The following is a 27,383-nucleotide window of genomic DNA, read 5'->3' as shown; positions in this document are numbered from 1 at the left end:
GAGGGCCGAGCACCAGAAAATTTTACGCAGGAAAATGGAAGAGATTCTGCTCCTTGAGCCAGTTCAGAGGGGACAATACCTCACAACCTTCCATCCTTCTTATCCTGGACTACCTAGTGGAGCTGCTTAATAATGGCCTCTCCTTCTCCTCTATTAAAATCCATGCCTCAGCCATTTCAGCTCATTTTCATACAGAACATTCCCATGTTCTTCCATCCTTTGATTAAACAATTTCTCAGTGGGGCTTCTAATATCAGACCTCCCAGAAGGCTACCCACTCCAGCCTGGGACCTGAATTATGCTTTGGAAAAACTGACTTTACCATCCTTTGAACCTGCTGCTTCAGCAGAACTAAGATACTTCTCCTGGAAGACTGCTTTCCTCCTAGCTATCACCTCAGCCAGAAGGGTTTCAGAACTTCAGGCACTGATGGCCATTGAGCCCTTCATCATCTTCCATGCAGAGACAGGGTCTCCCTAAGGACTAATCCCTCCTTTATGCCCAAGGTGGTATCTAATATAACTTTCAACCAGGCCATACATCTACCCACCTTCTTTCTTATCCCTCAAAACAAGGGGAAAGAATTATGCACTCACTAGACATGCACAGACAGCTCAGATACTGTCTGAACTGCACTAAACCCTTCAGGAAAATAGACCAACTACTTGTCAGCTTTGTCCCAGGGGCAGAAGGGAATCCCATTTCCAAACAAACCATTTCCAAATGGATATCATACTGTATCCATTTCTGCTACACGTTGCATGGGAACCCCCCCCAAGTCTATTTGAACCCATTCCACTAGGGCAGCCTCCACTTCCACAGCAATCCTCAGAGGAGATCCCACCAGGGACATCCTGGAAGCTGCCACCTGGACTTCTGTCCATACCCTTACCAAGTATTATCACCTACCTCTATTTTCGAAGGCTAGGGCAGGGTTTGCCTCTGCAATTCTGCAGGGTTGCTGACCCATTCCTAGGTCTCTTGCTAATCCAACTACTCCTTTAGTCAGCTTTGGGAATTCTCCCACAGGTGATGACTGCAACAGTGAAACAGAAAGAACATAGCACAGTTGTGTAGTTACCATAAATGTACATGTTTGAGTGTATTCACTGTTGCAGTCCTGGTTTCCCACCCTCCTTCCCCCTTATGTCTTCTTTCTCTAGGGAGACATAAGTTTCTAATGGTAGCTTTTAGCCACCAGGACCACTTTACCATATTTACTTGGGCTTCTGACTGGTTAGGGCAAGAAAAACTGATGTAATGGTGTTGGCTGTCTTCCTTTACAGCACTGACGACCTGATGTCAGACAACAAGTGACAGCAGCCGACGCAGTAAAATATTGACTCTGGTATTTGGGCCAGCCGAGGGCTACCACAGCAGGGATAACCCACAGGTGATGACTGCAACAGTGAATACACTCGAACGTCTACATTTATGGTAAGTGTACACAGCTGTACTTTACTGTAGCCTTTAAAGGATCAGTTGCCATAGAGAAGCTGTATCAAATTTCTGATGCATTTCTGAGACTTGTTTCACTTGCTCTAGTTTATTTAAAAAGTTCCATAGTTTAGCATGACTCAAGATAAAGAAGTAAGCAGACTCCCTCACACTGAAAAGAAAGGAAAACTTTAGACGCATGCCGTCCCAGTAGGAAAAATAAACTGTGCATGCATGCCTTTTCTTGACTGATTGAATGCTCAGTTTACTTTTTGGTTTAATTTCTTGGGTTACATTGTCTTTGAAAAATGAGATATTCAAGTGAGAAAGGCAGTGAATGAGACAAACTAGGTTATTCTCATAATGGTTTTTACTCTGGTAGACTTCATTATCCATATCATGAGACAAACTAGGTTATTCTCATAAGGGTTTTTGCAGTGGTAGTCATTATCCAGGTCATGAGACAAACTAGGTTATTCTCATAATGGTTTTTGCTGTGGTAGTCTTCATTATCCAGATCATGAGACAAACTAGGTTATTCTCATAAGGGTTTTTACTCTGGTAGTCTTCATTATCCAGATCATGAGACAAACTAGGTCATTCTCATAAGGGTTTTTGCTCTGGTAGTCATTATCCAGGTCATGAGACAAACTAGGTTATTCTCATAATGGTTTTTGCTGTGGTAGTCTTCATTATCCAGATCATGAGACAAACTAGGTTATTCTCATAAGGGTTTTTACTCTGGTAGTCTTCATTATCCAGATCATGAGACAAACTAGGTTATTCTCATAAGGAGTTTTGCTCTGGTAGTCTTCATTATCCAGGTCATGAGACAAGTTAGGTTATTCTCATAAGGGTTTTTGCTCTGGTAGTCTTCATTATCCAGATCATGAGACAAACTAGGTTATTCTCATAATGGTTTTTGCTGTGGTAGTCTTCATTTTCCAGGTCATGAGACAAACTAGGTTATTCTCATAATGTGTTTTGCTGTGGTAGTCTTCATTATCCAGGTCATGAGAATAACTAGGTTATTCTCATAAAGGTGTTTGCTCTGGTAGTCTTCATTATCCAGGTCATGAGACAAACTAGGTTATTCTCATAAGGGATTTTGCTCTGGTAGTCTTCATTATCCAGGTCATGAGACAAGCTAGGTTATTCTCATAAGGGTTTTTGCTCTGGTAGTCTTCATTTTCCAGGTCATGAGACAAACTAGGTTATTCTCATAATGGTTTTTGCTGTGGTAGTCTTCATTATCCAGATCATGAGACAAACTAGGTTATTCTCATAAGGAGTTTTGCTCTGGTAGTCTTCATTATCCAGGTCATGAGACAAGTTAGGTTATTCTCATAAAGGTTTTTGCTCTGGTAGTCTTCATTATCCAGATCATGAGACAAACTAGGTTATTCTCATAATGGTTTTTGCTGTGGTAGTCTTCATTTTCCAGGTCATGAGACAAACTAGGTTATTCTCATAATGGTTTTTGCTGTGGTAGTCTTCATTATCCAGGTCATGAGACAAACTAGGTTATTCTCATAAAGGTGTTTGCTCTGGTAGTCTTCATTATCCAGGTCATGAGACAAACTAGGTTATTCTCATAAGGGATTTTGCTCTGGTAGTCTTCATTATCCAGGTCATGAGACAAGCTAGGTTATTGTCATAAGGGTTTTTGCTCTGGTAGTCTTCATTTTCCAGGTCATGAGACAAACTAGGTTATTCTCATAAGGGTTTTTGCTCTGGTAGTCTTCATTATCCAGGTCATGAGACAAACTAGGTTATTCTCATAAGGGTTTTTGCTCTGTTAGTCTTCATTATCCAGGTCATGAGACAAGCTAGGTTATTCTCTTAAGGGTTTTTGCTCTGGTAGTCTTCATTATCCAGGTCATGAGACAAACAAACTAGGTTATTCTCATAAAGGTTTTTGCTCTGGTAGTCTTCATTATCCAGGTCATGAGACAAACTAGGTTCTCATAATGGGTTTTGTTCTGGTAGTCTTCATTATCCAGGTCATGAGACAAACTAGGTTATTCTCGTAAGGGTTTTTGCTCTGGTAGTCTTCATTATCCAGATCATGAGACAAACTAGGTTATCCTCATAATGTTTTTTACTCTGGTAGTCTTCATTATCCAGGTCATGAGACAAGCTAGGTTGTTCTCATAATGAGTTTTGCTCTGATAGTCTTCATTATCCAGGCCATGAGACAAACTAGGTTATTCTCATAAGGGTTTTTGCTCTGGTAGTCTTCATTATCCAGATCATGAGACAAACTAGGTTATTCTCATAATGGGTTTTGCTCTGGTAGTCTTCATTATCCAAGTCATGAGACAAACTAGATTATTCTCATAAGGGTTTTTGCTCTGGTAGTCTTCATTATCCAGGTCATGAGACAAACAAACTAGGTTATTCTCATAAGGGTTTTTTGCTCTGGTAGTCTTCATTATCCAGATCATGAGACAAACTAGTTTATTCTCATAAGGGTTTTTGCTCTGGTAGTCTTCATTATCCAGGTGACCCGCGGTGGTGGTGCTGCAGTAGCATTGTCGCCTCACAGTAAGACGCTGTCCGGTTCGATTCTCAGCTAGAGCGTCTTCTGTGTGGAGACATGCGTGAATGGCACTTCGTTGAAGGTTGTGCGTCAGGCCTGGCAAGCCGGTACGTAAAAATCAACTGCCAATCATTAGCAGACCGGAGTTCCGCTGTGGCAACCCCTAACCGGGAAAAGCCGAAAGACACAAACAAACAGTCTTCATTATCCAGGTCATGAGACAAACTAGGTTATTCTCATAATGGGTTTTGCTCTGGTAGTCTTCATTATCTAGATCATGAGACAAACTAGGTTATTCTCATAATGGTTTTTGCTGTGGTAGTCTTCATTATCCAGGTCATGAGACAAGCTAGGTTATTCTCATAAGGGTTTTTACTCTGGTAGTCTTCATTATCCAGGTCATTGCTATTAATTAGGTGCATATAGGACCATACACCCTTCTGGCCTGAATTCCAGAACTTTTGAATGTGACTGTAGCGGGGCAGAACTTATCTCCCTTGCCCAGGATATTGGTTTGATGTATGGTTCATAACTTCATAGCTGAGTATTAACTTAACTGCTGTGAAGTGCCATTTTTAACCTAGCCAATAACTCAAGTTCATTATCAAACTCGGTACCTTGTGACTATGAGATGAAGACCTTAACCATTATGCCAAATCCAGGGAGAGAAGTGTGTTCGTTCTTTAATTCTTTTTGCTCCATGAAGCAGTCAGTAGTTGTTACACTTGCCATCAGTCCCTTTCAAGTAACTATCAGTGAAATGATAAGCAAACAGAGTGGGACTAGTTTTTTTGCAATTCCCATGCTTTGTTATTGTTTGGCAGTGGTTGCAGTGGCTAGTGGTTACTGTGGCACAAAAATTACTAACAAGTGTGCCTATGGAAGGCAAATTCCACCTAAGGACTGCTCTCCAAGTATCCCCTGCATCACTGATCTTTTTTTAATGAAAAATCACTTCTTTTTCCCCATAATTTTCAGGCTTTTCTTTAACAGAAGAAGTATTGGTGATTGTGAAAGGGAAGTCCAGTTGTACTCCAGCAGAAGAACTTTCAACATGTAATAGAAATGTAAGATATTGTTCAAAAAGATCATAATTCAAGCTAAAAATATTCTTTCTTTATCTCCAAAATGAACTCTGACTCCTGCTACCATCCTGTGAACTGTTAGGTCACCTTCAAGGGTTCTTTTGTGGCTCCCTTAGATAAGCATATAATGGGTGAGGTAATGCTGACTTATCCACTTCAACAGATTCCAAAAGTTAGGATAATCTTCAGTTTAGATGTTGTGATTTGGAGCACTCTCCCTTTACAAGTGTTTGCATGTCCCACATATCCCATGGCTGAAATTCCAATGCATCTTTTCAACAAAGACTTCCCTGCATACACTGAAAAATGTATTTGTTATACCTTATGATATTAAACTTTTCTTCTTTCCACAGCATCATTAATCACTTCAGCAAAATTCATTGGTCGTTTTTTGTAACATCTGACCTTTTCTGTGTTAATTTTATCTTGTCATTAGTGGTATATATACCAGGGTGGTTACAGTGGTGCAGCGGTTAGTATTGCCGCCTCACAGCAAGAGGTTCTCAGTTAGATCCTCGGCTGGGATGCCTTCTGTGTGGAGTCTGCATGTCCTCCCTGTGGTCGCGTGGGTTTCCTCCGGGTGCTTCGGTTTCCTCCCACATCCCAAAGACATGCTGTAGGTGGATTGGACACTCTAAATTGGTCCTAGACATGAGTGCGTGCGTGCGTGTGTGTGCCTTCTATGGAAGGTTGGGCGCCGGGCTGGCAACTCGACACCGTAAAACTCCATTGCCAATCAGAAGCGGACAGGTGATCCACTGTGGCGACCACTAACTGGGAAAAGCCGAAAGAAGAAGATTAGTGGTATGTATACCATTTCGGGTATCCCCTGAAAAGAGGCTATGGGACTTAGCCAGTCAACAAAGGATAAATAAATAAAATAGTTGCATTTACAAAATTCCACCAGGAATGATGCCTTCAGAGACACATATACAGTTAGCTTTATTGCTCTACCCAGCGTCTGCTGTCACAGTCATCCACTTTGCATCACCTTCCTTTTCCTGGTTTAATGTGATGTATATATCTTCAAATTTGATAACCCTATTTGGATTGAAGGTTTCTTTTAGGTGATCTCTGCATGTCCTTCAAGGATGCATCTGCAGTCTTTACAAATGGGTTGTCCTGTCGTCAGGCAGCCCTTGATCGGCAATTCCAAAGTCTGGGTCTGGCTTGCTGGTGTCGCACTTCACCCGACGTCATTGCGGCAGTTCTTCGGGTATAAAGGCATCAGCCGGCGCCATTTTCCTCAGTCTTTCTTGCCGCGTGGCGCCCGAAGCAGAAGCTGTTCGCAAGTGCCGGTCGGTCAGATCCAGAGATTACTACTACCGAATATTACTTCGAAGACTTCTAAAAAGCTAAGTACCCCGTTGGGGACTCTTTCTTGCCTCAGCCGATGTCAGAGAAAGTGAATAACTGTTTATCTTGTGGGAAACAAATACCTCATAAAGATTTCCACTCCTACTGCATACATTGTTTAGGCCCAGACCACGGCGTTGCAGCTTGTCTAGCCTGTGCTTCTTTTAACCGACGGACGTTTAGGCGTCGGTCGGAGTTCTGAACAGATTTTGGCTCGATTTTGCATATATTATGCCATCGGATCCTCCGACTTAAAAGTACCAAAAGCAGAAAAGGACCGACACTTTCGCGGTCCGCGTTTTCGGCGAAACAGCGGTTAAGCAAACCGCGAGTGTCTCGGTTTCGGCGAAACCGAGCAAGCGGTTCTTTCTTCAGCGAAATCATGCCTTCTACCGAGGCCTCTTCTAACCTGGTAGAAGCGGCTGAAATCCAACCTTCTGTTGCGGTTTCACAGGATTTATCAGATACCATTCCCTGGATATTTCTACCCCTGCGTGGAGCTGCTAGGCCTCCTGCAGCAATGTCTATTAAGGCCTTTGCCAGGGCTAAAGCAGCCAAAGCATCAAAAATGGTGCCTGCCAAGCCCCCCTCTCTCAGGCCCAGCACCAGCTCCCATATGCTAACTTTGGCTGAGGATCTCATCTCTTTAATTCGTGGAGCCCAGCCTCATCCAGACAGGGCCTCTCTCCCTCCTCCAGAAAAAAGGCCTAGAGCAGAGCCCCCTGAGCCAGTATCCACAGATGATTCCTCTGATGTCTCAGAACATACAGACCCTCCTGAGGCTGCTTATTCTCCTTACGAAGACTCTGATGCTGAGGAGTCCATCCCTTCAGCCTCTCCTCCTGAGGAATTTTCCTTTGGGGAAACCTTGCATGCTATGAGGGAACAATTTCAGTGGAAGACTGCATTCCTGCTGGCAATAACTTCAGCAAGAAGGGTCTCTGAACTACAGGCATTAATGGCAGTGCAACCCTTCCTGATCTTCCATCAAGATAGAGTGTCCATGAGAACAAATCCTACATTTATGCCTAAGGTGGTATCCAGAGTCTCTTTAAATCAGGCTATCCACCTTCCTACATTCTTCCCCAACCCACAGAACAGGGGAGAAAGGCTACTACATACCTTGGATGTGCATAGACAATTACGCTACTACCTGGACAGGACAAAAACCAATAGAAAAACTGACCAGCTTCTGGTAGCATATGCAACAGGGAAAGAAGGAAAACCAATTTCAAAACAGACAATCTCCAAATGGATAGGAAATTGCATTAGATTTTGTTACTCCTATCTTGGAAAGAAAACTCCAGAGAACATCAGGCCTCACTCCACAAGGGCTACAGCCACTTCCACAGCTTTCTTACGAGGAGTGGCTACCAAGGACATTATAGAGGCTGCTACTTGGACCTCCATGCATACATTTGCCAAGCATTATAACTTACCTTTATACTCTAGATCCCGATCTGGTTTTGCCACTGCTGTTTTGCAAGGGATCCTAACTACACCATAATCTCTACTCATTCCTCCTCCCCCTAGTTTAGCTATGGTATTCTACCCATTTGTGAAGACTGCAGATGCATCCTTGAAGGACATAGTACAGTTTTGTACCTACCATAAATGTAGATGTCCGATAGGAATGCATCTGCAGTCAGGATTACCCTCCTCCTTCCCCTCTGAGGTACTCTAGGTGTTGCCAACCTTCAGCTAGCTTGGGGGGGATCTATTATGGTGTATTTGTTTGTATATATGTACATACATGCTTATTTTGTGTGTTTGCTCTCTACTATTTGGAAACTTTGGCATTTATCCAAATTTAGCCATCCAAGAGGGCACCTGGCATCTGGAGCAAGAAACACTGAGGAAAATGGCGTCGGCTGATGCCTTTATACTCGAAGAACTGCCGCAATGACGTTGGGTGAAGTGCGACACCAGCCGAAGCCAGACCCAGACTTTGGAATCCGGCCGACCGAAGGGCTGCCTGACGACAGGACAACCCATTTGTGAAGACTGCAGATGCATTCCTATCGGACATCTACATTTATGGTAGGTACAAAACTGTACTTTTCTTCTACTAACACATTCATTTAAAAAAATAAGCTGTAAAATATTTCCTGAGGTTGGTCTTAAATCTTCATTCTACACATGTAAGCCTTTTCGGCTGCCTTTATAGATGGACAAGTGGTGATATCTTAACTTTACACATTTTCTACTAAGCCTTTGTGTGGATTTTTTTCTCTCCCATTCCAGAGACCATGCTTACATCGACATGACTTAAATCTCTCTCTCTCTCGCTCTCTGCTCCAAACAAGCTAAGCTAGTCTATAATGCTTTCAACATCGGTAAACAAATCACCTAGGAAACCACTGTCAGTTTGTCTTTCTCACAGGCAGCAGAGTTTTCCATAACTAAAAGGCCTTCTCTTGGTATGACTCCAAATTATCTCAGACTGTCTTATGCACTTCTTTTCAGTAGTCTCATCTTCAGCATGAAACCACCTTCCCCTTCATAGAGTAGGGGAATTCCCCCAGTGTTTTGGCCAAATTGCCCCATTCAGTTTAAATGCCCTATTGGCCCTTCCCTGAAATTAGGCAAGCATTCTAGCTGGACTAAACCCAGTTTGCAAAACGTACATAACGTACATAAAAATGCATGCACGTGTGCTTGTTTATGTGCATGTGTGTGTGCATGTGTGTGTGTGTGTTTGTGTGCACGTGCATGTGTGTGTGTGTGTGTGTGTGTGTGTGTGTGTGTGTGCATGCATGTGCACAAACATCTGCTTGTGTGTGTGTGTGTGTGTGTGTGTGTGTGTGTGTGTGTGTGTGTGTGTGTGTGTCTGTGTGTGTACATTTGAATGCATATGTGTTTGTGTGTGTGTGTGTGTGTGTGTGTAGGGCACACACGTCTGCTTGTGTGTGTCCATGTGCACACGTAAACTTAGGTGTGCATGCAAGTGTGTGTGTGTGGGTGGGTGTGTGTGTGTCTGTGTTTGTATATGAGTGCACATGTGTATGTGTGTGTTTGTATTGGTATAACTGCTGAGAATCTGAAATGAAGATGTCCTGGTCCTCTTCACTAGTCTTCATGTTACTTTGCAAAAGAACCACACATATTTCAACTGTGACGCTGGCAGGATTTAGCACTGCACGCTGAAAACTGGTTATGTTTTACTTTTGAAAGAACTACCATAAATTGATTGAAGTCACCTTTATCTGTATGCCTCTCTAAGTTAGCAAAACCTCGGAAGCTGCGAGATGGTTAAATCAAAGCATTCTTCTCCATGGTTGAAAGGTGGAAGGAATGCCACTTTTTTCATGGCTTTAAGCCCAGGATATAAGAAAGGCATGTCATTGTATTTATTCTGTATAAAACAAAAAGACTGGTTGCTATATTCCATCTAGGAATGCTCAACACTCCATTTATGTTAGCTTTTGGATTAGTGGATTCTAAAGTTCTTAAAAAAAAAACACATCGTTTTCTTACTGTAAGAGTTAAGCTTTAGTGTTGCATAAATTCACATTCTTTCTAAGCGTTATAAATCCTTGCTGATACGTTTGATAGTGTTCTGTTGTCTGAAGTTGGCCAAACAGCTGTAGAGAAATGGATGTGTTGATGAACCCCAAAGGGGCTTTGATAACGTTGGAACATATAGTTTGCTGGTACATGTTCATTACTATGTTCTCGTTGACTGCGTTTTATACCAAGAATCATGAGCAGATGTTTGCTGTCTTAAGTGATGAGCACATATTGCTTTATCTAATTTCTCAGTTCTTTTTATCTGTGACTTTTGCAGTAATTCCTGGCAAGAGAAATGTTACTAAGTTCTTGTATTGTTTCATTTATAAATGTGCTACTGTTTCATGAGAAAACAGGAGTCGTGATACTACATAAACTCTTTGTTTTTATTTGTATGTATATTATATCCCCATAGCCTTATCCAACTTCACCCCCCCACCCCCCGAACCTCTCGGAGTTCTGCTGTCTTGGGTGTATTCATTTATTATTATTACGCTGTTATGTACTTGATTTATCGGAAGTTAGAATAAGCAGATAATCGTTTTTTTGTCTCATAGTATGCACCCTGCCATTTCTCACTTTAGCTTCCTCATCCTATAACCTTGCTCCACTCTGAAATTGACTTGGCTTTGTGTTTTTGATAATTTGTTAGTGGGTCAGCATGTTAATAATGTTTACAATTTAGACGGCCCTTGTTTTTGTTGGCTAAACTCATTAGGCAAAAACACCTGTTATCACAGCTAACCCAAGAAAACTGTTTGGTAAATAACTATTTCAGTAATGTAATGAAGGACTGAGAGACTCGAACCAAGGACTACAAAAAGAGGCTTGTTGCCAGATCTTAAGTGTAATTGTCTTTTGTGTTGGTTACAAAACATTGGACTTTGTATATTTGTCTAATTTGCTGCCATTTTAAATGAATACTTGGATTATTGTATACTTATTACTGGATGTTGTGTTTCTTTACTTTGGATGTTCTTGTTTGTTTTATATGCTGGACCTCTTTTCCCAATGCTTTCTTGTCTTAAGTGTTTGGGTTATATGGGTGACACCCCATCACTCTGTGATATGTCAACAGATGAGCTATTTCTCAGTCCAGTCTTCACTAAACAAGAACTATGTATCATATCATAGTTCATAGCTTACTTCTGGGCTAACTGCCCTTGTGGGCCATTTTAAGCCTAGCCAATTACGCCATGTGAGAATCAAACCCTGCACCTTGTGTCTGTAAGGTAAATACCTTAACTGTTACGCTCATATCCAGATGCTTATACCTCTAACAGTCCCATTTAGTTTTGACCCCACACAGGTGGCATTTTTTTGGAGACACGTTTGCTGCTTTTTTCATTTCCCACACCTGCAGTTAAAAGAAACGATTAATGATAAACTACTTTTTGTTTTCTGTCCAGATTTGCGTGCTTGTCATGGTCCACCCTATAACTTTTACTTTCCATTCCCTCCTCCGTAGTTCAGCTCTTTAGTACCACTAACCTATATTGTTGCACAGAGCTTCTTCTGAACTGTTGGGGGGAGGAGGTGGGATGCAGGGATCATCACTCATGGCCACCAAAGGAATGAGAGACTCTGAATACTTTCACATAGCAGCACTTTCTAGGGCTGATGCCTGTGCCCACAGATGCCTATTGGGGATTTGTGTACCTGCCAACATGAAGGCTGGTTGATAATTACCTTCCACAGGTGCTCCTCAGCTTCATGTGCATCTGTCTCCAGAGTATCTGCTGAAAACAACAAGTATATTGTACTAACTGCCTCACTACCTCCTCCCCATTGTCAAGGACAGACTTGTAACTCTGACACCGTTGACCTCAGCTAGGACTTGTCTCCTATCATTTCAGCAGTCCTCCATCTTCCTCCACCTAAACAATCCTCTGGCACTGAAAGCCACTTGACTAAAACAGGTCAACCACATTGTAAGCAGACATTCCGGGGTGGTGTGCCACCATGAGAGGCTGGTTAATTATTTTTGTTGATAGAGGCCAAGTAAATTTTTTTCTACTACTGTTTATTGAGCGGTTTCACTGTCAGGACCCTCTGTACTATTTATTTTCTGTCCTACTCCTTGAGTGTGAAAGTTTGTACTGGCCTCCACTAGCACTAAACCTCACCCAGCATCCCCTGCGTTTGGGAAACTCCCTTTATCATCATCATCTTCATTATCCCCTTTTCTCATATTTTACTTGGTGTCTGGTTTTGCGTCAGCTGTTGCCACCTCTCTTAATTGCGTGCCACTCTTACTGCCTCCTTTGATGGTCATGCAGACTTTCACAGGTCTTCTGTCACTCACTCCCTACATCTGCTGGCTAGACATCCTCATCTCCTCTTTCCTTCTTCCTGTAGCTCACATATCTTCTGCTTCCCTGCATTCGTAACGGTGGCTTAATGGTTAAGGCGTTTGCCTTACAAACACAAAGTGCAGGGTTTGAATCTCACAATGGATAATTGGCTAGGCTTAAAATGGCTTGCAAAGGCAGTTAGCTTAGTACTAATCTATGAACCACTTCCATCTGTTCTCCTTGACCTTTTCTGCAAGAGGGACTAGTTTGATTTCAGCTGTGATGCAGGGTCTGTTTTAGGCCAATTGGGCCTATGTGGCCTCACTTCCACAGGAGACCCCACACTGGGCTGTATCAGGGTCATAATACTCTTTGTGGCCCACAAGATGTGTGTAAGAGACATTACAGTCACATGCAAGGCATTTTCCTGCCTGTAGTGTCTCTTCTGCATTTGTTATAAATTTCATCGGTGGCAGTCAGTAGCACAGACTACATTTCCTGTTATTAATTACTCTGGTGGATAGTATATTATTAATACTGCAGTTCTGTGACACTCGTATGATTCATAACTATAGCTGCTCATTCTCCACTTGTAGTGTGTTGCTCTAGCTGGGTGATCAACAGGGTTTTCAGCCTTAAACTGATGTTGGATTAACCTTCTGGGTTTGTGTATCACTCAAGGTTTCTGTTGCAGAAGATAATAAGACAATGTTTAATACAAAGACTGAAAGTGGTACTTTGTTTTATTTTGCTTCTCATGCTGATGTGGGTGTAGGGGTTTATGATTCTTAATGAGTATAATTATATAAAAATAACTGAGGAATAGTCAGCCCCAAGCAGAAAAAAATGAAGATATACTGTGATGTTCATAGATTAGTACTAGGCTAACTGCTCTTGCAAGCCATTTTAAGCCTAGCCAATTTTCTCTTGGGAGACTCAAACCCTGCACCTTGTGTTTATAAGGCAAACACCATAACCATTAGGCCACCCTCCCAAATGTGTGGGAACTTCTGATGTTCTTCGTGTTTCACTGTTGCAGTCATCACAGTTGGGTTATCTGCCTGCAGGTAGCCCTCAGTCGGCAAGAATACTAGAGACTTAGTATTTCTGCATTGGATGCTGTTGCTTCTTCCATGATGTTAGGTCGTCAGGGGTATAAAAACAGGCAGCTGACGCCATTGCATAAGTCTTTCTTGCCGAGGAGGAGCCCGAAGCACAAGCAGTTCGCAAGTGCCAGCCGGCCGCTACCTGAATTTTTCATTTTCAAGTTGAACAATCCTGAAGTCTTCTAAAGCTAAGGACCCCATTGGGGATCCTTTTTTCTTGCTCTAAGCCGGTCAGAAAAAGTTAACAATTGTCTTGCCTGTGGAAAGCAAATACCTCACAGAGATTTTCATTCTTACTGCGTCACCTGTTTAAGCCCAAACCATGATGTTCCTCGCTGTCAGTTTTGTGCCTTGTTTAACACCCGAACCATCCGTCATCTGGCTATCTTTGTTGCTAAATTCTTTCGCGCTCGATCACCATATTCCGAAATGGCTTCAGTAAGCCATCTGACTACTGATATTCCAAAAAAACTTAAAGACAGCGACAGACCGCATAGGTGCAAAACTGCCAACGATGCTTCCGTTAAGCTAGTTGCCAGTCCACCGGTACTCAGTGAGGTGCCTTTGCAGCCCCTGCTGCCCGCTTCTGTGGATTCGCGGGTCTGCCGTGAGATGCTTCTTCGACTATGGAACCAGCGGATGTCTCTACCTTAGATGAGTCCGGAGCCGCTGTGCAGGCACCGGCTTCTTGGGGAGTTTTTCATCCTACCGATATTCGAATCAAACCGACAACTTCATTTTTAACTAAAACTACTGAGTTTTTAGGCCCAGAGTACGTACTATGCCTAGAAAACCGATGACCAAAGCATGCCCAGGCACCCATGCCTCAAAAATAAATGCTTATAATGGCTGAAGACATTATTACACCAATTAGGAAAAGCCAGCCTTCCCCTGCCAAGAGACCAAGAACCCAGTCCCCTACAGGTTCTACAGACCAGAAGTCCGATGACTGTTCTTTCTGATTATGAAAACATGCCCTTATCTGCCTATGAGGATTCAGATGCAGAGGAATCCATTCCCTCTGCCTCCCCTCCAGAAGATTTTTCTTTTGGTGAAACCTTGCATACCTTAAGGGAGCATTTCCATTGGGAATGCCAAGATTATCCTCAGTCCAAAAAGAGACTCAGAGAATTTTTAGAGTTGCGTCAGCACTGGCCCTTTGTTATACCCCTGTCCTAGATGTTGTGGATGATGTTTTCATGGAATCCAGTCTTACTCCAGACACTTTATCTCTGGCCCCTAGGAAATCAGACAGGTACCACAGAGTACCTGATTCTCACAAGTTTCTTTTCAAGAATCCTACTGCTTATCCAGATGTCATTTCCAAGGGACCTAAAGGTATTAAGGCTACTACAGCCAAAAATCCTACCCCTTAGGACAGAGATTCCAGAAATTTGGACAGATGGGGTAAGAAGGTATATACATCTGCAACTCTTGCTATCGGGGCATTGAATTGCCAGTTTTACTTGCTGAAATACCAGCATCATATTAAATAACTTATTAAACAAAAAGTGCTGACCTTTCCAGATTGTGCAGAAAATAAAGAATTGCAGGAGCTTATGCACTCTGCAAACCATGTTAGTAAGCATATTTTGCAGTGTGGCTTTGATGCCCCAGAAGCATCTTGCAGGGCAGCAGTCACTGGCTCTGTACTGAGAAGACATGCTTGGCTGAAGGAGTAGACCTTGCCAGATCATGTCAAATCTAAATTACTAGACGCTCCTTTGAATAAGGACTGTTTGTTTGGCCCCAAAGCAGAAGTTCTTAAAAAGATGGAAGAAAAGGCTACATCTATGCAAACTGTTAAAGAATTTCTGCAAGTGCAACCACTTAGATTCAGTAGGCATTGCCCTTAAAAACACTGGTCCTTTCCAGCCCCCTCCAGGCCTTCCCAAACTAGATGCAGGGGAAACAGTCCACCCAGACTACAGTCTCAGGGTATGCAGAGATCTAAGCAATGGAGTGCCCCCACCCCTAAAGCAGGGAGTGGTAAGCCACCTCCTTAGGGAAAAGGCTAACAATGACTACTCAACTCTACTTCCCAGCCCTGCCTAATTGCTTCTGCCCCCAGAAGGAAAACTTGCCCTTCATGCAAAAAAATGGATGTCCGTTACTCAGGACCAATGAGTCCTCAAATTGTATTCCCAGGGATACAAATTTTGTTTCCATTCACTGCCAACCCCAAGCGGGTTTCCAGACCTTCCTCCAAACCAGTGAGCAGAGGCTCAAAACCAAGTACTTTCCCTGCTCAGTATCAGAGCTATTCGGCCTGTTCTTGTAGAACAGAGGATTCTACTCCAAACGTTTTCTGGTACCCAGGAAAGAGGGCTCTTGGGGCCCAATCCTGGATCTTTCAAGTCTCAACACATTCCTGGTGGTACCAAAATTGAAGATGCTTACCCTGCAACAGCTTCTCCCTCTGTTAGCCAAGGATGCCTGGTTAGTCACCCTAGACTTGAAAGAAGCCTATCTGCACATCTCCATAAGGGAGTCATGCAGGAAGTATCTACATTTCAGAGCAGGGTCTATGCTTTATCAGTTCTCTGCACTTCCCTTTGGCTTATCTGCTACACCCAGGGTATTCACAAAATGCCATGCTCCAGCCATTGCATACTGCAGGCAGAGAAAAATCCAAATTTACCCCTACTTGGATGACTGCCTGATTCAGGCGGACAGTCAGGAATTGCTGCTTCAGCATCTGGCATTTGTAAAAAGCCTTCTCTCTTCAATGGGGTACACCATCAGTGAAAAGAAATCACAACTGGTACCCACTCAAAAGATTGTATTCCTGGGAGAAAGCTTAGACACAACTTCCCAGATGGCATTCCTCACTTCAGAAAAACAGCTCTATCTGACAGATTACTTCAAACAAATGGCCACCAAAACTCAGCTATCTGCAAGAAAAATACTGCAAGCCCTAGAGTTCATGGCCTCATGTATTCTGCTAATTCCATATGCAAGACTGCATATGAGGAAACTTCAATGGTACTTAAAAAGTCTTTGGTGCCAACATTCTCAGGACCTGGAAACAGTCATTCCTATCATACCTTGTCTAAAGACAAAGTTCCTTTGGTGGGCAGAAGCATGCAACCACAACAAGGGAGTGCCTTTTACTCTACCCCACGCCACCCAGACCCTGACCACAGATGCATCAGACTATGCATGGGGGGGCCTACATGGCTGGCAAATGTATTCAGAGCCACTGGAGCCCAAGTCAAATTCTCCTGCACATCAACCAAAAAGAGATGCCAGCTGTACAGAATGCCCTGACAGCTTTCAGACACCTACTCTTTCCAGGACAGCTGCTGATAAAAACAGACAACACCACAGTTATGTGGTTCATAAACAAGCAGGGGGGAGCCCATTCTTACCCACTGCACAGGTTAGCCATGGCCCTGTGGAACATGGCCCTGGACATGCAAATCTATCTACAAGCTCAATTCCTGCCAGGCAAACAAAACTCACTGGCAGACGACTTAAGCAGAAGTCTCCTAGACCCACACGAGTGGAAATTGGAGGCCTGCATCTTCAGCCTTCTGATCCAGAAATGGGGGACCCCAGAGGTGGATCTCTTTGCCTCTCCCGACAACCACCAGTTAAGCAAATTCTGCACCAGGAACCCTCACAGCAGGGCCTGGAAGGTGGATGCACTATAATTTCAATGGGAAAACCTCTCAATTTATGCCTTTCCTCCTCTGCCCCTCCTGTCAGGAGTTTTACTCAAGATAAGACAAGAAAGGCCAAGGACAATTCTGATTGCCCCAGACTGGCCACGCCAGCACTGGTACCCACTCCTGCACAGCCTGACAATGGTGTCACCCTGGCACCTACACCAGACTCCAACCCTGCTTTCCCAGCAGGAGGGACAGATTTTGCATCCTCAATTGCGAACCCTAAATCTTGCAGCCTGTCTTATTCCTTCGATACTCCACCAGCAGCCCTAAGCAAACAGGTGCTGGATGTCATCCTTGAAGCCAGAAGGCCCAGTACTAGGAAATCCTATGCTGAAAAGTGGAAAAGATATTGTTCTTGGATTCAGTCTAAAGGAAAGGACAGAGCACTGCCCTCCTTACCTCTAACCTGGATTACCTAGCAGATCTACTCCACAGAGGCCTATCCTTCTCCTCCATTAAGATCCATGCCTCTGCTATCTTGGCTCATTACAATACCGAGCCACCTCTTTTCTCTCACCAAACAGTTCCTGAGAGGGGCAAACAACCTAAGGCCACCAAGGAGAGCACCCAACCCTGCTTGGGATATTAACTTTATTCTGGAAAAGCTCATGCTCCCCCATTTTGAACCTGCTGTTTCAGTAGAGTTAAAATTCCTCTCTTGGAAAACAGCATTGCTCTAGCCATCACTTCAGCTAGAAGAGTGTCTGAGTTACAAGCACTGATGGCTGTGGAACCCTTCATTTTTTTCCATGCTGACAGGGTTTCCCTCAAGACTAACCCTTCCTTTATGCCTAAAGTGGTGTCCAGTGTAGCTCTCAACCAATCCATCCATTTGCCTACCTTCTTCCCTAATCCTCAGAATAAAGGGAAAGGATCCTGCACTCTTTGGATGTGCACAGACAGCTCAGGTTCTACCTTGACAGGACTAAACCTTTCAGAAAATCTGACCAGCTGCTAGTCAGCTTTGCTACAGGGGTAGAGAGTAAGGCCATTTCAAAGCAAATCATTTCTAAATGGGTAGCACACTCCATCCATTTCTGCTACAAGCACCATGGAAAACCAACCCCTCAGGGGGTCAAAACACATTCCACTAGGGCTACATCTACCTCTACAGCATTTCTCAGGGGAGTCCCTACCAGAGACATACTGGAAGCTGCTACCTGGAGTTCTGTACACACCTTCACCAAGCATTACCACCTGCCTATCTTTTCCAAATCCAGGGCAGGATTTGCTACAGCAGTCTTGCAAGGCCTACTAGCCAGCCCTAACTCTTCTTGACTGCCTCCACCCTTCTTCAGCTTTGGGAATCAACCCAAGTGTGATGACTGCAACAGTGAAACACGAAGAACATAGTACAGTTGTGTACACTTACCATAAATGTAGATGTTCGAGTGTATTCACTGTTGCAGTCCTGGTTTCCCTCCCTTCACCCCCCCTGATTTTCTCTATCTCTTGTTTCTCCTCTCTTTGGCTATTCCTACTGGTATGGGTATTTACATTTTACTGGTGGTTTTTTCCACACCATTTCCTAGCTCCCTGTTTGAGGGCTGCTGACTTCTGGGGCAAGAAATACTGATGTACTGGCGTAGGCTGCCTGTTTTTATACCCCTGATGACCTGACATCATGGAAGAAGCAACAGCATCCGATGCAGAAATACCAAGTCTCTGTATTTGGGCCGACTGAGGGCTACCTGCAGGCAGATAACCCAAGTGTGATGACTGCATTAGTGAATACACTCGAACAACTAAATTTATGGTAAGTGTACACAACTGTACTTTCTGCGTGAAGTATGACATAATGTTACCAGTTTATCAGTATGGCAGAGAAATATTTGCTGCAGATGCACACAGGACCAAAATAGAGAACTGAAACACAAGGTGTGTATGTTGAGAGGAGGGAGGTAAAGGTGCATAGAAAATTAAAAAAAAAATTATTCCAGTTGGCTAAAACAGGGAAGTAGTAACAGAAACAGTTTCACCCATAAAGGTACTGCAATGATGCCACAGATGTTCTTCGTGTTTCACTGTTGCAGTCATTACATTTGGGTTATCTGCAGTCGGCCTGATTAACAAAGTCTTGGGTCTTGCGTTGGTTGCTGTCTCTTCTTCCATGAAGTCAGGTCATCAGGGGTATAAAACATGCAGCCGACGTCATTACATCAGTCTTTCTTGCCGTGCGGTGCCCGAAGCAGAAGCAGTTCGCAAGTGCTGGTCGGCCGACTCCTGAAATTTTCGTTTTCGAGTTTCAGAACTGAAGTCTTCAACTAAAAGCTAAGTACCCTGTTGGGGAAACTTTTTCTTGCTCTAATCTGATGTCAGTACAAGTAAATTATTGCATTTCTTGTGGAAAGCAAATACCTCATAAAGATTTTAATTCGTACTGTATTATTTGCTAGGCCCTGACCACAACGTACCTTGCCGTCGGTTTTGTGTCTCATTTAAACCACGAACTATCCATTGTCGGTATATTTGCACTTCTAAATTTTTTGGTGCTCAGTTCAATTATCCTGATATGTCTTCGGTAAGCCATCGGGCTACCGACATTCTGAAGAAACGCAAAGATAAAGACAGAGACAGGTCACCCAGTTCGCCGTTACTCAGTGAGGTGCTTTTGCAGCCCCTGATACCTGCTACTTCAGATTCGCAGACCTCTACTGAGATCTATTCGGAGTCTGGTATGCCGCAAGATGCTTCAACTGTGGAACCTGCGGATGTCTCTACCTTGGATGGGTCCGGAGCCGCTGTGCAGGCACCGGTTTCTGAGGATGTATTCAGGCCTACTGACTTGCATATTAAACCAGCGCCATCTTCTTCTTCTTCAAGGCCTAAAACTCGAACCATGCTTAGAAACTTGACACCCAGACCTCATGGTCAGGCCTCTATGCCTAAAGAACAAATGGTAAGAATGACTGAAGATCTTATTACTTTAATCAGGGGAAGCCAACCTTCCCCTCTAAGAGACCTAGGACTGAGTTTGCTTATGATACTTCTGACCAGGATTCTGAAATGTCTGTTTCCTCGATTTACCCTTATCTACCTATGAGGATTCTGATGCTGAGGACTCTATTCCCTCTGCCCCCCCCCCCCCCCAGAGGATTTCTCTTTTGGTGAAACCCTGCATACTCTCAGGGAGCTTTTTCATTGGGAAAGTCAGGATTTCTCTGATTCTAAAAAGTGGTTTAGGGATTTCTTACTCCTGCCCCAGCACAGGCCTTTAGCTATACCTCCTGTACTGGACATTGTTGATGATGCCTTTTCGGAATCTAGCATGGCCCCTGACTCTTTACCTCCTGCTTCCAGAGAACATAATAGATATTAAAGGGTTCCTGACTCTCACAAGTTCCTTTTCAAAAATCCTACTGCAGATCCTGAAACCATTTCACAGGGACCCAAGGGCATTAAAGCTACTACTGCCAAAAATCCTACCCCCTTTGATAGAGACTCCAGGGCGCTGGATAGATGGGGTAAGAAGGTATACACTTCTGCAACTTTGGCCATAAGGGCCTTGAATTGCCAGTTTCATATGTTAAAGTATCAGCTGCATATTACTGGATTACTTAAACAGAAAATTATGTTGATTCCTGATTGTGCTGAAAATAAGGATTTACAGGATTTTATGCATTCTGCTGAACAAGTTGGTAAACATACATTGCAATGTGGTTTTGATTCACTAGAGGCATCTTGCAGGGCTGTGGTAACTGGGTCTGTACTTAGAAGGCATGCAATCCTTGCCAGATCATGTTAAAGCAAAATTACTGGATACACCCTTAAATCAGGGCCACCTGTTTGGCAACAAGGCAGAAGAAGTTCTTAAAAAAATAGAGGAAAAAGTTAAGTCTATGCAAACTGTTAAAGACTTTTTACAAGTACATCCTCCAAGATTTAGTAGGCATTGGCCTTCTAAGAACTGGTCCTTTCCTGCCTCTTCCAGACCTTCTCAGTCCAAACCCAGATCCAGCAGAGCACCCAGGCTTCAGTCCCAGGGGACGCACAGGACTAAGCAGTGGGGGCCTCCACTTCCAAATTTGGGAGTAATAAAACTCCCCCCATGGTAAACTATCTCAATGACTTCTTTTTAAAACTTCCAAGCACTTCTCAACTGACTGCCCCTTTGGGGGGAAAGATTGCACTTCATGCAAAGAACTGGGGACTCATTACCCAGGACAAATGGGTTTTAAATATAGTGTCCCAAGGATACAGATTTCACGTTCACACGTCACGAACTCCAAGCGTTAGCCCCATCTACCTCCAAAGCAGTGGGCAGAGGCCCAAAAGCAAGTACTCTCTCTCTTAAGCATAGGGGCTATTCAGTTGGTACCAGAAGAGAAAAAGGGACAAGGTTCCTACTCGAGATTTTTCCTGGTACCCAGAAAGGACAATTCATGGTGTCCTATCCTGGACCTGCCTACTCTAAACACCTTTTTGGTGATTCCAAAATTCAAGATGCTGACTCTTCACCAGTTGCTTCCTATGCTAAGCAAAGATTGTATGAGGAAATTGGGAGTGCTGTGTTATTTGAGGAAGTCGGGAGTGGCAGAGAAGTATGTAAGAGTGGTACAGGATATGTACGAGGGTAGTGTGACATTGGTGAGGACTGCGGTGGGAGTGACAGATACGTTTAAGGTGGAGGTGGGATTACATCAAAGATCAGCTCTGAGCTCTTTCTTATTTGCAGTGGTGATGGACAGGTTGACAGATGAGATCAGACAGAAGGCCCCGTGGACTATGATGTTTGCAGATGACATTGTGATATGTAGTGAGAGTAGGGACCAGGATAAGGAGACCCTGGAGATGTGGAGATATGCTTTAGAGAGGAGAGGAATGATGGTCAGCAGGGCTAAAACAGAATATATGTGTGTAAATGTGAGTGAGGGTAGAGGAATGGTGAGGATGCAGGGAGTAAAGTTGGTAAAGGTGGATGAGTTTAAGTACTTGGGATCAACAGTTCAGAGTAATGGTGAGTGTGGAAGAGAGGTGAAGAAGAGAGTACAGGCAGGGTGGAATGAGTGGAGAAGAGTGTCAGGAGTGATCTGTGACAGGTGGGTACCAGTAAGAGTGAAAGGGAAGGTCTGCAAGAGGATAGTGAGACCAGCTATGTTATATGGGTTGGAGACGGTGGCATTGACGAAAAGACAGGAGTCAGAGCTGGATGTGGCAGAGTTAAAGATGTTAAGATTTGCACTGGGTGTGACTAAGATGGACAGGATTAGGAATCAGTATATTAGAGGGTCAGCTCAGGTTGGACAGTTTGGAGACAAAGCAAGAGAGGCGAGATTGGGTTGGTTTGGACATGTGCTGAGGAGGGATGCTGGGTATATTGGGAAAAGGATGCTAAGGATGGAGCTGCCATGTAAGAGGAAAAGTGGAAGGCCTAAGATAAGGTTTATGGATGTGGTGAGAGAGGACATGCAGGCAGTTAGTGTGAAAGAGCATGATGCAGAGGACAGGAAGAAATGGAAACAGATGATCCACTGTGGCGACCCCTGACGGGAACAGCCGAAAGAAGATGATGATGAACCTACTTCAAACAAGTGGTCACAAAAACCCTGCTATCTGCAAGGCAAATACTACAAGCCTTGGGGTTCATGGCTTCCTGTATTCTTCTAATTCCATATGCAAGACTGCATATGAGGAAACTACAATGGTATCTAAAAAGCCTCTGGTGTCAACATTCTAAGGATATATAAGCAGTGATTCCTATCATTCTTTGTCTACGCCTAGAGTTCCTTTGGTGGGCAGAGGCCTGCCACCAAAACAAGGGACTATCATTCACCCTAGCCCCTGCCGCCCAAACCCTAACAAAAGATGCATCAGACTATGCATGGTGGGGGGGGGGGGGTGCACCTGGCAGGGAAGTGCATTCAGGGCAAATGGACCTTTAAGGACCACATTCTTCCAGGACAATTAATGGTAAAGACGGACAACACCACTGTTATGTGGTACATAAACAAGGAGGGGGGTACACATTCTTACCCTCTCTGCAGACTAGCCATGGTATTGTGGAACACAGCCTTGAGCTATCAAATACATCTACAAGCTCAATTCCTGCCAGGAAAACTAAATACACTGGCAGATGGACTAAGCAGAACCCTCATGGACCCACATGAGTGGAAATTGGAACCACGGATTTTCAACATGTTGACAAGCAAATGGGGGAGCCCAGATATAGACCTGTTTGCCTCCCCCCAGAACTATCAGTTGGAAAAACTTTGTGCAAGGACTCCCCACAGACAAGCTTAGAAAGCGGATGCTCTGTCCTTCAGCTGGAAAAACCTATCAGTTTATGCCTTTTCTCCTCTGCCTCTGCTCTCCAAGGTACTACTAAAGATCAAGCAAGACAAACCAAGGACGATTTTGACTGCACCAGCCTGGCCACACCAACACTGGTACCCCCTCCTGCGCAGTGTGTCATTGTTGGCCCCATGGTATGTGCTTCAGACTCCTACCCTGCTGTCTCAGCAGGAGAACCAGATTCTGTACCCTCAGCTTCAAACACTGAACCTAGCAGCCTGGCTAATTACCTAAGCTCTCCTTTACCATCACTCAGCAAACCAGTGATGGATATCATTTTAGAGGCAAGGAGGCCTAGTACTAGAAAATCTTATGCTGAAAAATTGGAAAAGATTCTGTGCCTGGAACCAATCTCAAGGGATGAGCACAGCAGTGCCCAATGTACCTCAGATTTTACAATACTTAACTGAGATGCTTCACAAGGGCCTGTCTTTTTCCTCAATAAAAATTCATGCCTCAGCCATTTCAGCTCATTATAACACAGAACCTCCCCTCTTCTCTCCCCACTACCCAAGCAGTTCCTCAGAGGGGCCAAAAATTTAAGACCACCCAGGAGAGCTCCAACTCCAGCCTGGGACCTTAACTTTATATTGGAGAAGCTCACCCTTCTTCCTTTTGAGCCAGCTGCTACTGCAGATTTAAAATTCCTTTCTTGGAAAACAGCTTCTCTTTTAGCCATCACTTCAGCAAGAAGGGTATCTGAATTACAGGCCCTTATGGCAGTGGAGCCTTTCATCATCTTTCATGCGGACAGGGTGTCCCTCAGGACCAATCCCTCTTTCATGCAAAGGTGGTATCCAGTGTGGTCTTCAAATTTGCCTACCTCCTTTTCTAATCCACAGAACAAAGGTGAACGGATACTGCACTCCTTAGGTCTGCACAGACAACTTAGATTCTACTTGGACAGGTCTAAACCTCAAAAAAAATCTGAACAACTGCTGGTGGCATTTGCTGCAGGGACAGAGGGGAAGGCTATTTCAAAGCGAACTATCTCCAAATGGATAGACCATTACATTCACTTCTGCTATAAGCACCATGAAAAACCTATCCCACAGGGGATCAGATCCCACTCAACCAGGGCTGCATCTACCTCTACAGCCTTTCTCAGAGGTGTACCTACCAGGGACATCCTAGAAGCTGCTACCTGGAGTTCTGTACATACTTTCTCCAAGCGTTACCATTTGCCAATTTTCTCTAAATCCAGAACTGGCTTTGCCACTGCAGATGTTCATTGTGCATACAGCTGCAGTCAGAAGGGTTCTCCTGCCGTCAGGCGGGTCCTCGGTTGGCCGAATTCCAAAGTCTAGGTCCGGCGTCGGTTGTCGTCACCTCTTCCCTGACGTCAGTGCGACAGGGGTATAAAAGAACCAGCCGACGCCATTTTCTTCAGTCTTTCTTGCCGCGCGGTGCCCGAAGCAGAAGCAGTTCGCAAGTGCTGGTCGGCCAGCTCCTGAAATTACTTTTCTTGCCTCAGACCGATGTCAGACAAAGTTAATAATTGTATTTCATGTGGGAAGCAAATATCGCATAAGGATTTCCATTCCCTCTGTATTCCTTGTTTAGGCCCAGACCACGACGTCTCGGTCTGTCGCTTTTGTGCTACATTCAACAAACGCACCATTAAGCGTTGGGTGGAGTTCACCCAGCATTATTTTGGCAAAACATTTAACTATATTATGTCGTCGGATACTCCGACTCCAGTTTTGTCTAAAAAGCGCAAAGATAAGGACCGACACACGAGGTCCGCAGCCTCTACCGACACCATGCCAAAGCCGACTACACATGGTCCGGTTCTCAGCGAGGCGCCTACGCAGCTCCTGACTACCAACGACACTTCATTAGCGGTCTCTTCTGTGCCCAAGGTCGCAGGCTCCTCGGCCCACACCCCGACTACAGATACCGAAGCCACTCTTGGTGGTGAATCTCAAAATGTGGACAGGTCTACCTCCTCTCAAGGTGCCTTCAGACCTTCCTCTTCTTTTTCCATCAAGGCTTTCACTAAGTCTAAAGCAGCCATGCATTCCAAGAGGCAAGCTACACAGGGCCCATCTCCAGGCCCCATGCCTAAAAAACAGATGCTTAAAATGGCTGAGGATTTAATTATTCTTAACAGGGGTTCTCAATCCCCCCCCCGGACAAAAGGCCCAGAGTGGAGGAAGAATCCCCCTCCTCTGATCAGGGCTCCATTATTTCAGAGCACTCTGATGAACAAGAACATTCTTACTCCCCTTTTGAAGACTCTGATGCAGAGGAGTCCATTCCCTCTGTATCCCCCCCAGAGGATTACTCATTTGGGGAAACTTTGCATACCTTAAGGGAACACTTCCACTGGGAAGGCCAAGATTATTCAGATTCCAAGAAAAGGCTTAGGGAATTTCTCTTGCTACCTCAGCACAGGCCTCTGGCTATACCTCCTGTCTTGGACATACTAGATGATGTGTACTTGGAGGCCTGCCTTAACCCGGATTCTCTACCTCCAGCCCCAGTCAAGCCTGACAGGTACTACAGGGTTCCTGACTCACACCAATTTCTATACAAAAGCCATGCTGCTGACCCAGAAACCATCTCACAGGGCCCCAAGGGAATTAAGGCCTCCACTGCTAAAAATCCATTACCTTCCAAGAGAGATTCCAGATCCTTAGAAAGGTGGGGAAAAAAGGTATATACCTCGGCTACCTTAACCATGAGGGCATTAAACTGCCAGTTCCATATGCTAAAGTACCAACAGTTTTTGTTATCACAATTGAAAAGTAAAATGTCACAACCTGAACAACCGGACTTGAAGGAGTTGCAGGATTTGATGCATAGTGCAGAACAAGTGGGTAAACATACCTTACAATGTGGTTTTGATGCTCTAGTGGCCTCGTGTAGAGCTGCTGTTACAGGATCAGTCATACGTAGACATGCCTGGCTCAAGGAACAAACCTTGCCAGATCATGTCAAAGCTAAATTACTAGATGCCCCTCTACAAAAGGATGTATTATTTGGTGTTAATGCTGAGGAGGTATTAAGGAAAATGGAGGAAAAGGCTAAATCAATGCAAATCAATGCATCACATCTCAGACGTCCTTTCCATGAGTGCTAATTTTAAACTGATCTCTTCTTTTAAAGGCTTTACTTTGTGTCATGGAACTGCTTTACCATCGTTCACTTGTTCACTACAATAAGTGCTCTGTGTATGTACTACCATCATTTACTATAGTAAGTGCTGCTACTGAACATTCATCATCGTTCACTATAGTAAGTGCCGCTGCTGCTGAACATTCACAGAAGTGTGTGTGTGTGTGTGTGTGTGTGTGTGTGTGTGTGTGTAAAATACCTCAGTTAGGGATACCTGGTGGGTAGGATTAACTAGCCTCAAACCCTGTACCTTAGGTACAAGAGCCTGAATTCTCTACCCCTACCACCACTTGTGATTCAAGAAGGTGCCTTAGCTCTCAACTGTCCAGATTTTCACAGTATGTCTTGAAGTTTGGCTTATACTTTTGTTCTGTTGCTGTTAAAATTTGTGCTTTTCTGCCAAATCGGTGAGGACTGAATTCACTAAATAATGACAGCCGTTTAAGCTTCAGTCTTCCTGTCTTTCAGGAAATGCATGGTAACACCAAACATTTTATTGTAACAACTCTCTAAGGTTATACAAGTAATGTTTAAAATTTGTCCATGGTTTTGGGCATTTGTCCCCCCCCCCCATAGGTTTTGGCTTTTTCTAGATTTCTCGTGCTGCAAAGTTGGGAGAGATAGTTGAGTGTCCAGTGCATTTTACAAGGAGCTGAAGGCTTCAGGGGATGAGAAGTTTAGTGCTGCTTATGCCAAGTCTTATTGCAACCTGAAACTGTTATTTAGCAAATGATAAAGTGTTTAAAACAAACCATTGTTAGTAGCACAACAGGTAGTATACTTGCTTTTGATGCAGGAGGCTGTGAGTTCTACTCCCACAGTATTTATTTTACATTTGATAACCGGGGGTGTCTGATTGAGCCGAAAAGGCCCTTTTTCTGCAGAGGCCTGGGGAGAAAAGCTCCACACAGAAAAATAATTACAGATACATTTAGATATTTAGACATGATCAGTTGACATACAAATTA

The 27,383-nt window shown here is 44.0% G+C and overlaps 1 protein-coding gene across 8 annotated transcripts in view; it reads left to right on the top strand.

The window, feature by feature from the left end:
- The window catches only part of AGRN (agrin), a 3,161,231-nt gene that overhangs the window by 176,368 nt on the left and 2,957,480 nt on the right, over nt 1-27,383 (top strand). The gene's annotated exons all lie outside the window — the stretch shown is intronic.

The sequence above is a fragment of the Protopterus annectens genome, chromosome 2.part1 (assembly GCF_019279795.1).
Source record: "Protopterus annectens isolate FY-2018-M chromosome 2.part1, PAN1.0, whole genome shotgun sequence".
NCBI classification, from domain to species: Eukaryota; Metazoa; Chordata; order Ceratodontiformes; family Protopteridae; genus Protopterus; species Protopterus annectens.
The sequence above is the reverse complement of the archived record's forward strand: the minus strand, read 5'-3'. Positions and strand labels throughout refer to the sequence as shown.